Here is a 14,176-nt window from a genome sequence, read left to right on the forward strand (position 1 = left end):
GGGATTATTTCTTGTGGGACGGATTGTCATTTTTATTGGTATTATTTTGGAGTAAATGTGACTTTTTGATCACTCTTTATAGCATTTTATGGGAGGAGATGTGACCTAAAAACAAAGATTCTGGCGTTGTTTATCATGTTTTTTTTTTTACGGCGTTCACCGTGCGGGATAAATTACATAGTAGTTTTATAGTTTTGGTCTTTACAGACGCGGCGATACCAATTATGTATAGTTTTTAAATTTTTTATTACGGTTTTTCCACTAATAAAAGTCTTATTATGGGGAAAAAAGGCAGTTTAGCTTTTTTTTTTTACTTTAAACTACATTTTTATAAACTTTTTTTTACTACTTTGAAAGAGATGTCACGGATGTGACGTCACTCATTGTTTTGCATATATTTAATATTGCCTCCAAAAATTTCCATATGTCAAGCCATTTTTAATAATGACCCCAACAAAAATTGGCGTAATATTCTGCGTCATGCAGTTATACAGCGTCGTTATACATCCGTCTGTGTGCAAGTAACAATTTTTTTATTAAATACATAGAGCAAAAAGCCATTGCTTTTTCACTTTCCAGAATGATCAGGCACAATGTCACTGGCACATGTAGTCGTTGTGGTGGAAATGGTGGATAATATATATCTTTTCTTTAAAATAATGCCAAACCTGTTACTACTCCCCGTAAATGGATAATTTTTTGGTCTGCTTGTTAAAAAGCCATAGCTCCTTTTGATAACACCGTGCATAAACATTGGCAGGCATATGCCACTAAAAAGGCATAATTTTTGGACCGTTTTTTAATTTTAAAAAGCATAAAAAATGCGACCGTGCATTGTGTTTTTAAGCAGTCGATTTACCCAATACCACATATGTTGCTGTCACTTTAACATCACTAACACTGTCTTGGCATTAAAGAGCTTGCAAGCTAGTAGACCTCAAAGTGTCATGCACAACTTTTTGAGGGCGATCGGGGCACTTTTGATTAACAACAAATGTATTCATACTGAATCAAATTTGACGGCTGGTTCGACCAAATTGAACCTGAAACAAATTTTGGGAAATTCGCTCATCTCTACCCAGGACATGATGTAGCCACTCTGGTTAATAGATGAGGATATTGAATGGGTGAATACCCCCCATTTAAGGGGTTCTCTAGGAAATAAAGAAAATTAAATAATTCAAAAATACATTTAACTATATTTATTAATTGCTTCAATTATTTATGAATGCTTGTCTTGTCTAGGGAATAATTATTAGGTTAATTAATATGGCCGCCGTCACATTAGTAAACACAAAACTCATCGAGAATACACGCAGCAGGTCAGGTTGCGTCAGGATACAGGGCTCGAGACCAGCGTAAGCCCTCCTTCCGGTTCTCGCTGTAAGTAACCAGGGACATGAACGCGCAGTCAGTCTAGACAAAGACTTATGGGATTTACACCTATAACATCCGATACTCATTTCAGCTGTGTTTTTGTGCCTCAGAGACTATACAGGAATGGATAACAGAAACAGCCGAACGGGTAAGGAGGAGGGGCTGACACTAACAGACCACCTCTTGCCCCTCCTGCCTAATGCCTCAGCTGTGTCTGTACACACTCCGTTCGTTATTCTGTTTTTAAGCCCTGTATCCTGATGCAACCCGTCCTGCTGCCTGTGTTGTCCAATGAAGGATGGGTTTCGTGTTTACTAATATGACAGTGGCTATTTAAATTAACCTAATATTTACCCCCTTGTAAAGACGAGCGTTCATAAATACTTAATGGTATTTATGAATTTACTCATAGTAATTTATTAATGATTTAATATTCTATATTTCCCTGGGAACCCCTTTAACTCAGGGTATTTTAACATTCTAAACCATACAACCCTTTAATAAGATTAGAAAAAAATAAAAAATAATTTCTTTCCACTAACATTGCTACTCTTGTCTATGGGCTGTGTCTAGCTTGCAGTTCATCCTTATTTAAGTGAATGGGGCTCATTGAAGCAAACAGGGCTAAATACACTTTTACATGGGCCAATTATTCGGCAAACGAGCGTTCAAATGAATGTTCATACCCGATCATTGCCCTGTGTAAACAGAGCAACGATCAGCCGATAAACAAGCAAACGCTCATTTATCGGCTGATCAAATATTACTTTTGTCAGCAGCACATCTCCCTGTGTAAACAGGGAGACTTGTTGCCGACATGATAGGAATACATGGGGACGAGCGATCGTAGTAATGATCGCAAGTTCCCATACATAAACAATCATTGCTCCTTGTGAAAGGAGCAAACGAGCGCCGATCAACGATCTGTCTAGTTGATCGACGCCAGACATAGAGAGAGGTAGCAAAGCCAGAAGAGGACTGTGCTCTTAGCGAAAATGGTCGCTTATATATATTAAAAGTGTATCTTTAGAACATTAATTGACGTTCATTTTCTTCCGTTGAGACAGGCAGACAAAGATGTCCTGTGATTTTGTATTCATCTTAGGGTGTGAAGCTGCCATCCATTGAGAATGTATAGTTGTATGTCATGATGAGTGGTTCTACCAGCTGGCTGTGATAAATGACCCAGATATTAGATATGTCAGACCCAAAGCTAACAATATTCTGTGGTTTCTCCCCTGCCCATTTGTCACCAAAGAAATAATGCAGCACTGTCTGATTATAATGTATTATCTTACTCCCGTAATCATGTTTTATGCTCTCTGTGTCAACTTGGTGTATGAATACTTACAAGGAAGAATAGATCGTAGTGAAATATTCAAGACACAATATGTAAATGTCAAACCTGGTGCTCTGAGAGCTTACATTGTGTACCACTTAAAACTTTGAAGATAATGTAGTATAAGTAAGTGAAATGTAAATGATCTCTCATTCATTTGTCATTGAGAAAGATATTGTCTTATAAAAGATAAGTCAGTAGGGTACATATGCAAAGATGTCTTGGTACCAGATGGCAGGATTTAGGGAAGTTATATTGCTCAATGCTAATGTTTAAATTGCCATTGTTCCAATCTTACAAACTATATAAATCAAAGAGATTATTTACAGCTTGCAGGGGTTGTTTGTGAGACAAGCCCTATACATCATACCCATCATTAAAACTTTTTTTTCCTGCATAAATCAGTGGTTGACATGAATATATAATACTTTGTAATATATCTTATTAACCCTTTCAGGACCGAGCTCATTTTGGCCTTCAGGACCAGCCCCATATTTTCAAATCTGACGTGTCAATTCATGTGGTAATAACTCTGGAATGGTTTTGCCTATCCAAGCGATTCTGAGATTGTTTTCTCGTGACATATTGTACTTTATGTTAGTGGAAAAATTTGGTCAATAAATTAATTCCTTATATGTGAAACACAGCAAAATTTAGCGAAAATTTGCAAAAATTATGATTTTTCTAATTTTAAATGTATCTGCTTGTAAAACAGATAGTAATACCACACAAAATAGTTACATAAGCCTCCTGTCAGTGTGACACTCAGCGTCACACTGACAGTTTATAATACGTTACACTACCTAGGTAGTGTAGTGTATTATAGCAGCGATCAGTGCTGCAGGTCTTCAAGTAAAATAAGTTTAAAAAAAAGTAATAAAAATGTTTTATAAAAGTGTAAAAACAAGTTATAAAAGTTACAAAAACAAAAAATGCTTTTTTTCCTATAATAAGTCTTTTATTATAGGAAAAAAATGAAAATGTTAAAAAAAGTACACATATTTGGTATCATCGCGTTCGTAACGACCCAAACTATAAAACTATCATTATTTTTCCCGCACGTGTCTCCCCAACAACGAAGAGCGTTCCGCAGGAAGAATGGTCTCTGCTTCTACTGTGGGGATGGCAAGCATCAAGTGAACGACTGTCCTAGACGTAAGAATAAGCAGCCGGAAAACTTCCGCGTCTAAGTGACCATCGGGGAGGTCGTTTGGGCGCACAGGTATTTCCCGTATACATGAAACCTAATAAGATCTTGCTTCCCTTTCAGGTCTCTTTTTACGGTAGGTCTGCCACCGGCAGTGCCTTCGTGGATTCAGGGTCTTCTGCTATATTATGTCTGTGGAATTTGCTATAATGCCATTGATTGATTTGCCTAAACCTGTCCCGGTAGTGAGTATCGACTCCACCCCACCCCACTTGCTAATGGTTATTTTACGCAGCATACCCCTGTTTTTGAACTCATTGTGGGCTCCATTCATTCGGAGCAGTGTTCGGTGTTGGTGATGCAGGGATTATCGTCCGATTTGGTTTTAGGCCTTCCTTGGTTGCAGATGCATAATCCCACTTTTAACTGGAATACTGGGGATCTTACAAAATGGGGTAATGAATGCATGACGTCATGTTTTTCTGTTAATTTTATCTCTCTCCCTGAGGAGGTGAACACTCTACCTGAGTTCATTCAGGACTTCGCTGATGTTTTTTCTAAAAAGGCCTCCAAAGTGTTACCTCCTCATAGAGAATACGATTGTGCAATCGATTTGGTACCAGGAGCTAAGCTCCCTAAAGGTAGGATATTTAATCTCTCTTGTCCCGAACGTGAAGCCTTGAGAGAATATATCCAGGAAAGCCTAGCCAAGGGTTACATTCGTCTTTCTACTTCTCCGGTAGGTGCTGGCTTCTTCTTCGTAGGGAAGAAGGGTGGTGGTCTTAGGCCGTGCATCGATTACCGAAACTTGAATAAGGTCACTGTAAGGAACCAATATCCCCTTCCTCTGATTCCTGATCTCTTCAATCAGGTTCAGGGGAACCAGTGGTTCGCTAAGTTTGATCTTCGGGGGCTTACAACCTTATCTGAATCAGAGAAGGGGATGAGTGAAAGACTGCGTTTAACACGCCCGAAGGTCATTTCGAATACCTCGTCATGCCCTTTGGGTTGTGTAATGCTCCCGCCGTCTTCCTGAATTTCATAAATTAGATTTTAAGAGACTACCTGGGGGTATTTCTTGTAGTGTACCTTGATGATATACTTGTGTTTTCCAAGGACTGGTCCTCCCACATTGAGCATGTCAGGAAGGTGCTCCAGGCCCTTCGGGAAAATAAACTCTTTGATAAAACCGAAAAATGTGTGTTTGGGGTGCAAGAGATACAATTTTTGGGTCAAATCCTCACTCCTAACGAATTCCGCATGGACCCTGCCAAGGTTCAGGCTGTGGCTGAATGGGTCCGACCTGCCTCCCTGAAGGCTTTACAGTGCTTCCTGGGGTTTGCTAATTATTATAGGAGATTTATTGCTAACTTCTCGGTCATCGCTTAGCCTCTTACGGACCTTACTCGCAAAGGTGCCGATCTCCTCCAATGGCCTCCGGAGGCGGTCCAGGCTTTTGAGGTCCTTAAGATGTGCTTTATCTCTGCCCCAGTGCTGATTCAGCCTAACCAGATGGGAGTGGGTGCTGTCTTGTCCCAGGGTACTAGGTCTCTCACCCATCTCCGTCACTGAGAGTACCTACAACGTTGGAAACCGCAAACTCTTAGCCATTAAATGGCGCCACTTCCTGGAGGGGCTAGGCGCCAGGTAACGGTCCTTACCGACCACAAGAATCTGGTTTTTCTAGAATCTGCCCGGAGGTTAAACCCGAGACAAGCTCGATGGGCGTTGTTTTTTTTACTAGATTCAACTTTGTGGTCACCTATAGGGCTGGGTCTAAAAATATTAAAGCTGATGCGCTGTGGCGTAGCTTCATGGCCAGCCCTCCTCCGGAGGAGGATCCTGCTTGTGTTTTGCCCCCAGGTATAATCATATCCTCTGACTTAGTCTCCAAAATTGAGGCTGATCAAGGTTCAGCTCCCGAGAACTTTCCTGTGAACAAGCTGTTTGTTCCCCTGCAATTCCGGCTAAGGGTACTCAGGGAGAACCATGACTCTGCACTATCTGGCCATCCAAGCATCCTGGGTACCAAGCACCTCATTTCTAGAACCTATTGGTGGCCTGAGTTGCTTAAAGACGTTAAGGCCTACATCGCCGCTTGTGAAATTTGTGCTAGGTCCAAGACTCCCAGGTCCCGACCAGCAGGCTTACTATGTTCTTTGCCAATTCCCCAGAGACCTTGGACCCATATCTCCATGGATCACCGATCTGCCTCTATCCCAAGGCAAGACGGTGGTGTGGGTTGTAGTAGACCTCTTCAGTAAGATGTGTCACTTTGTGCTCCTCAAGAAACTTCCCAATACCAAGACGTTAGCTACCTTGTTTGTCAAACACATCCTGCGTCTCCAAGGGGTTCCTGTCAATATTGTTTCTGACAATAGTTTGTTTCATTGTTTTGGAGGGCTTTCTGTAAGAAGTTGGAGATTGATCTGTCCTTCCCCTCGGCCTTCCATCCTGAAACTAATGGCCAAACCGAGAGGACTAATCAGTCTCTAGAACCATATTTAAGATGTTTTATCTCTGACTGCCAAGATTATTGGGTCTCCTTTATTCCCCTCGCCGAATTTTCCCTCAATAACCGGGTCAGTAACTCGTCAGGGGTCTCCCCCTTTTTCTGTAATTTTGGATTTAATCCACGGTTCTCCTCCGTTTTACCTGGTGGTTTCAACAATCCCAAGGTAGATGTCATTCATCGGGAACTGTGCACAGTCTTGGCCCAGGTTCAGAAGAACCTTGAGGCGTCCCAGAGCATACAAAAGACTCAGGCAGATAATAGACGTTCTGCTAACCCCTTGTTTGTGGTCGGGGATCGGGTGTGGCTGTCTTAAAAAAATGTGTGCCTTAAAGTTCCGTCCAAAACATTTCCTCCCCGGTATATAGGGCCGTACAAGGTCATTGAGGTCATTAACCCTGTCTCCTTCCCGCTGGAGTTACCCCCGTCTTTTCAAATACACAATGTGTTCCATGCCTCCCTCCTGAAACGCTGCTCCCCGTCCTTGGCTACCTCGAGGAAACCTCTGGTCCCTGTTCTTACCCGTGAAGGGGTAGAATTCGAGGTGGCCAAGATTGTGGACAGCAGGATGGTCCAAGGCTCCCTCCAGTACCTGGTCCATTGGAGAGGAGAGGACTTGGGTATTGCTCAGGAAGTTCCATCTTCGGTTCCCCAACAAGCCAGGTCCACCTAGGATGGGTCCAGTGGCCCCTCATAAAAGGGGGGTACTGTGAAGGATTTGCCTGACACAGCTTCTGTGTCGATGCCCGTGGTCAATCAGCCTGCATCTGTTCCTAGGTCTGCTAGAGTGACTCGATCTGCTACCAATCAGGCTGGTAGGCTGAGGAGTGGGAGAGCCTAACACAGCCTGGCTAGACGGTTCTAGCTCCCGCCCTTGGTCCACTTATACCTTCATTTGCTGCTTGTCCTTTTCCTGTGATTCTCCTGTTTCCTGGCTCTGCTGTTCCTGCTGATACCATTGACCTTAGCTTCATATTGACCCTGGCTGGACTGACTATTCTCCTGCTCTGCATTTGTTACCACGTACACTCCTGGTTTGACTCGGCTCGCCGACTACTCTGTTGCTCACGGTGTTGCCGTGGGCAACTGCCCAACATTCCTTTGCTTTTGTGTTCCCTTGTCTTGTTTGTCTGTCGTGCACATATTGAGCGTAGGGACCATCGCCCAGTTGTACGCCGTCGCCTAGGACGGGCTGTGCAAGTAGGCAGGGACTGAGTGGCGGTTAGATTAGGGCTCACCTGTCTGTCTCCCTATCCTGACATTACATTTGTCACATTTAATTGTTTCAGATCTTAAAAGATATATATGAAGTATACAACCTGTGTAAACAAAAAAATACAGATTTTAGATAAACTATGGTATTAATTTTGTGAATGTAAAAATCCTTCCAACATTAAGTGGTCAGATATGGAAAAGTTATTGTCTTCTAAAATGTACAAGGTTTTCCCACCGATAACATTTATCTTCTATTCACAAGATGGATTATACGAGTAGAGCTGTATGGAATAGTGACTGAGCATATGTGATGTCAATCCATGCATCAGATAGACCTGACTGTTTCTGTATCTTCCATAGAGTTGTATGGAGTAGCATTCTCAGCTACTGCTCCTTCCAACTTCTCACTAGTACTATCCTGATGTAGAGGAACTGGCTTCCTTTGTCCTAACGATTAGTGGGGGTTTCCCACTAATCTAACCTATGGATAGGCGATATATCAAAATTGATGGGAAAACCCCTTTGATAAACTTTTAACACCAATAGAGATGAGCGAACCGGGACAACCGAACCCGGTTTCGGTCCGAACTTCCGGAAAAGTTCGGTTCGCAGCGAATCCGAACTTCACCGGGTTCGGCCGAACCCGTTTTGACCGAACCCGGTCAAAAATATTATACAAATCGGCAGCCACTTGTCTCTATCAATCACTGATAGAGAAAAGAGGCTGCTGATTAAAAATAAAATAAAAAGCATTTCATACGTACCTGGTCGTTGTCTTGCGGACGAGTCCCTCTTCTTCCTCCAGTCCGACCTTCTTTTCTGACGCGGCAGCCTGTGATTGGCTGCAGAGGCCTCTGCAGCCCGTGATTGGCTGCAGAGGCCTCTGCAGCCCGTGATTGGCTGCAGCGCTCACATGGGCTGCGTCGTCATCAAGGAATGTCGGGCCGGATGTCGCGAGGGACGCGTCACCAAGGCAACGGCCAGGAGACCGGACTGGAGGAAGCAGGGAGTTCCCGGTAAGTATGAACGTCTTTTTTTTTTTACAGGTACTCTATATTGTGATCGGTAGTCACTGTCCAGGGTGCTGAAACAGTTACTGCCGATCAGTTAACTCTTTCAGCACCCTGAAGAGTGACTATTTACTGACGTCGCCTAGCAACGCTGCCGTAATGACGGGTGCACACATGTAGCCACCCGTCATTACGGGGCCTCATGCACACGACCATAAAAACACCCGTTATTAAGGGTCGTAATTACGATCCGAAATAGCGGGCCCATAGACTTCTGTTAGCCACGGGTACCTTCCCGTTTTCTCACGGGAAGGTGCCCGTGCCGTTAAAAAGATAGAACATGTTATATTTTTTTTATTTTACGGGTCGTGCTCATAATTACGACTCGTAATTACGAGCACGGCCGGCCACGGGCAGCTGGCCGCTTTTACGAGCCGTGCTGTCATTATAAGGGTATGTTCACACGACAGCGTCCGTTACGGCTGAAATTACGGGGATGTTTCCGCCTGAAAACATCCCCGTAATTTCAGCCGTTACGGCATATGCAGGCGCTTGAACGCCGCGTCCATTACGGACGTAATTGGCGCTGCTATTCATTGGAGTCAATGAATAACGGCTCCAATTACGGCCAAAGAAGTGACAGGTCACTTCTTTGACGCGGGCGTCTATTTACGCGCCGTCATTTGACAGCGGCGCGTAAATTACGCCTCGTGTGAACAGACAAACGTCTGCCCATTGCTTTCAATGGGCAGATGTTTGTCAGCGCTATCGAGGCGCTATTTTTGGACGTAATTCGGGGCAAAAACGCCCGAATTACGTCCGTAATTAGTGCGTGTGAACATACCCTGTGTTCACACGCACTAATTACGGATGTAATTCGGGATTTTTTGCCCCGAATTACGCCCGAAAATAGCGCCTCGATAGCGCTGACAAACATCTGCCCATTGAAAGCAATGGGCAGACGTTTGTCTGTTCACACGAGGCGTATATTTACGCGCCGCTGTCAAATGACGGCGCGTAAATAGACGCCCGCGTCAAAGAAGTGACCTGTCACTTCTTTGGCCGTAAATGGAGCCGTTATTCATTGACTCCAATGAATAGCAGCGCCAATTACGTCCGTAATGGACGCGGCGTTCAAGCGCCTGCACATGCCGTTACGGCTGAAATTACGGGGATGTTTTCAGGCGGAAACATCCCCGTAATGTCAGCCGTTACGGACGCTGTCGTGTGAACATACCCTAAATTTTATAGCAGCACGGCCCGTAAAATAGAAAAATAGAACATGTTCTATTTTTTTAACGGCACGGGCACCTTCCCGTGAGAAAACGGGAAGGTACCCGTGGGTAACAGAAGTCTATGAGCCCGTTATTGCGGGTCGTAATTACGACCCGCAATAACGGGTGTTTTTACGGTCGTGTGCATAATGGGAGCACGGCTTGGAAAAACGACCGGCTGCCTGTGGCCGGCCGTGCTCCTCTCCTGAAATACTCTGTGCTGCCTTAAACTCTGTGGACAGGTCAGGATCCTGTTTCTTTTAAATGCTGCTAGGGAACCCGTTCGATCCACTATATAAGGCTGCGCTACAGTGCAGCATTTAAAAGAAACAGGATCCTGACCTGTCCATAGAGTTTAAGGCAGCACAGAGTATTTCAGGAGATGAGCGTGCAGATTCAGTGCTGCTGTGGCCGGCCGTGCTCCTCTCTTGAAATACTCTGTGCTGCCTTAAACTCTATGGACAGGTCAGGATCCTGTTTCTTTTAAATGCTGCACTGTAGCGCAGCCTTATATAGTGGATCGAGCGGGTTCCCCAGCAGCATTTAAAAGAAACAGTGTGTGTGTTTGGGTATGTGTCTTTGTCTGTTTTTGTTTTTATATGTGTGTTTGTGTTTATGTGTGTTTGTGTATATGTGTTTGTGTATATATGTGTGTGTATATATGGGTGTATGTGTATATGTTTGTGTGTAGATGTTTGTGTGTGTGTGTTTTTGTATATGTGTGTGTTTGTGTATATGGGTGTGTGTTTAAGTGTGTGTTTGTGTATATATGGGTGTGTTTGTGTATATAGATGGGTGTATTTGTATATATGTTTGTGTGTAGATGTTTGTGTGTTTTTGTATATGTGTGTGTTTGTGTATATATGGGTGTGTTTGTTTATATGTGTGTTTGTGTATATGTGTGTGTGTGTGTGTGTGTGTGTGTGTTTGTGTATGGTTGTTTGTGTGTGTGTGTGTGTGTGTGTGTGTGTGTGTGTGTGTGTGTGTGTGTGCGTGTATATATGTGTGTAGGTGAGTAGAAGTATTGTTATTGTTCACATTGATAACTGTTTTTTTATGTTGTTGCAGATTTTGATGTACCGATTGGACTACATCTTCAATTCGTTGGACTACTGCGTAGATCTACGTTTTTTTCAAATTTTAATAAAATGGTTAACGAGGGTTTTGTTGGGGATTTCTTATTTCAATAAAAAAGAATTGTCTTTGTGGTTTTTTTTAAACTTTATTAGTGCCTAGATAATGGCAGTTGGCTGATTGACAGCGTCCATTATTAAGGCGGTACTTAGTGTTAGCCGGTGCAGAGGCTAGCACTAACCACCCATTATTACCCCGGTACCCACCACCACCAGGGGTGCCGGGAAGAGCTTGGTACGATCCAGTACCCGACCATCTGTTGTGATGGTCGGGTACTGGGGCGGCCGTAGGCTGGTATTATGAGGCTGGGAAGGGCCCAAAAAAGTGGACCTTCCCACCCTTGTAATGCTAGGCTGCTGCTGCTGTGTTGTATCGGGCTGGTTATAAAAATGAGGGGGACCCCATGTCGTTTTTTTTTTTTAATTTAACAATAGACGTTGGGTCCCCCACATTTTTAATAACCACCCATATACAAGGCCGCAGCAGTCTGGCATTACATGGGTGGGAAGGGCCACTGGTTTTGTCCATTCCCAGGCTAATAACACTGTGTTGTATGTGGCTGGTTATGATAAATTGGGTGGAACCCAATGTCTTTTTTAAAAAAAAATAAAAAAAAAATAATAATTAAAAAAAAATGACGTGGGGGTCCCCCCCACTTTTATAACCAGCCAGATACAACACAGCAGCAGCAGCCTAGCATTACAAGGGTGGGAAGGTCCACTGTTTTTGGCCCTTCCCAGCCTCATAATACCAGCCTGCGGCCGCCCCAGAGCCCGACCATCACAACAGATGGTCGGGTACTGGATCGTACCTGGCTCTTCCCGGCACCCCTGGTGGTGGTGGGTACCGGGGTAATAATGGTGGTTAGTGTTAGCCTCTGCACCGGCTAACACTAAGCCTCGCCTTAGTAATGGATGTTGTCACTCAGACAGCGGCCATTACTAAAGTGGTAGTAATAAAATTTGAAAAGAAAAAGACAAAGATATAGATAAAATATTTTATTGAAATAAAGCACCCCCAACACAACCCTCATTAACCATTTTATTGTAGAAAAAAAAACCGTCATCGAAGTAGTCCTCGAAACCGACGTAGTCCAAACACCAAACCTGTAAAAAAAAAAAAAATGAAATAAAACATGTCGTAGGCTTAGATTCAGTTTAATGTGTGATACTGACTGTTATACCATGTATAGAAGCCTGCCACGAAGTTGACTTAGATACAGGGCGCCAGCAGACAGTATCATACATGGCCATACAGACATATATACAAACAAACATACATGCAAACATACATACATACATATATACAAACATACACACATACATACATGCAAACTATCATACATACATGCATACACACACACATGAAACCATACATACAAACATGCAAAGATACATACATACATATATACAAGCATGCACAAATATACATGCAAACATAAATACATGCAAACATAATTACACACATGCACATATATATATAAACATACATGCAAACATACATGCAAAAATAAAAACATGCAAACATACATGACAACATACATACATGCAAACATACATACATACAAACATGTATACATACATGCCAACATACATGACAACATACATACATGACAACATACATACATACAAATATACATTCATGCAAACATACATAAATGCCAACATACATACATACATACATACATGCAAATATATACATGCAAATATACATACAAACATGCACATATATACATACATGACAACATACATACATGACGACATACATGCATACATTAATGCAAACATACATACATACATACATGCAAACATACATAAAATGCAAACATACATACATACATTCATGCAAACATACATACATACATGCAAATATATACATGCAAATATACATGCACATATATACATACATGCCAACATACACACATGCAAACATACATACATGCAAATATATACATGCAAATATACATACAAACATACATGACAACATACATACATGACAACATACATACATGACAACATACATACATGACAACATACATTCATGCAAACATACATTCATGCAAACATACATTCATGCAAACATACATACATGCATACAAACATACATTCATGCAAACATACATACATGCAAACATACATACATACATGCAAATATATCCATGCAAATATACATACACACATGCACATATATACATACATGCCAACATACATGCACATATATATATACATACATGACAACATACAACATACATGCAAACATACATACATGCCCAAAAAAATAATAATACGTTCATACTTACTTTCCTCCTGTCCGGCCTCCAGCGATGACGTTTCATCCATGTCGCCGCTGCAGCCTGTGATTGGCTGCAGAGGCGGTCACGTGGGATGAAGCGTCATCCTGACGTGCGTGACCGCCACTACAGCCTGTGATTGGCTGCAGCGGCGAAAGGGATGAAACGTCATCGCTGGAGGCCGGACAGGAGGAAAGTAAGTACGAACGTATAATTTTTATTTTTTTATTGCATTTAAATTGTATTTTCCGCGCGCCGAGCATGTACTGTCAAGGTTGCTGAAAGAGTTAGTGCAGCCCATTAACTCTATCAGCACCCGAGACAGTAGCATGCTCGGCGCACGTAAGTGACAGGTTCGGTCCGAACTAGTTCGGTCCGAATCGAACTTTTTTGTGAAATTCGGCGAACTAACCGAACTTTTGAAAAGTTCGCTCATCTCTAAACACCAATAACTGCAACCACACACTTCTGATAACTAGAGATCAGTCTTTTTTACAACGCTGTCGAGGACTTGTGGCACCCTCTTTTTTTGCAGGATTGCTTCAGTTTACACTACAGTTTACGCCACATTGGAGAGCTTTTGAGTATGAATTGCCTGTTTTAGGTCAAGCAACAGCATCGTAATAAGGTTCAAGTCAGGACTTTCTTGTGTGCTTCGGATTGTTGATATTGTTGCATAACCTGTGCTTGAGCATCAGATCATGGACTTATAACTAGACATTCTGCTTCAGAATTTTCTTGTAGAAAGCAGGATTCATGGTTCTATCAGTCATGGCAAGTCACCCAGGCCCTAACCCTTCCCGTCACAGCCATTTTTTGGATTTTCGTTTTAATTTTTTCCTGAATACACGGCTATTATACAACCTGTAGTAATCTTA

This window comes from Rhinoderma darwinii, chromosome 1 (genome assembly GCF_050947455.1).
Source record: "Rhinoderma darwinii isolate aRhiDar2 chromosome 1, aRhiDar2.hap1, whole genome shotgun sequence".
Classification (NCBI taxonomy): domain Eukaryota; kingdom Metazoa; phylum Chordata; class Amphibia; order Anura; family Rhinodermatidae; genus Rhinoderma; species Rhinoderma darwinii.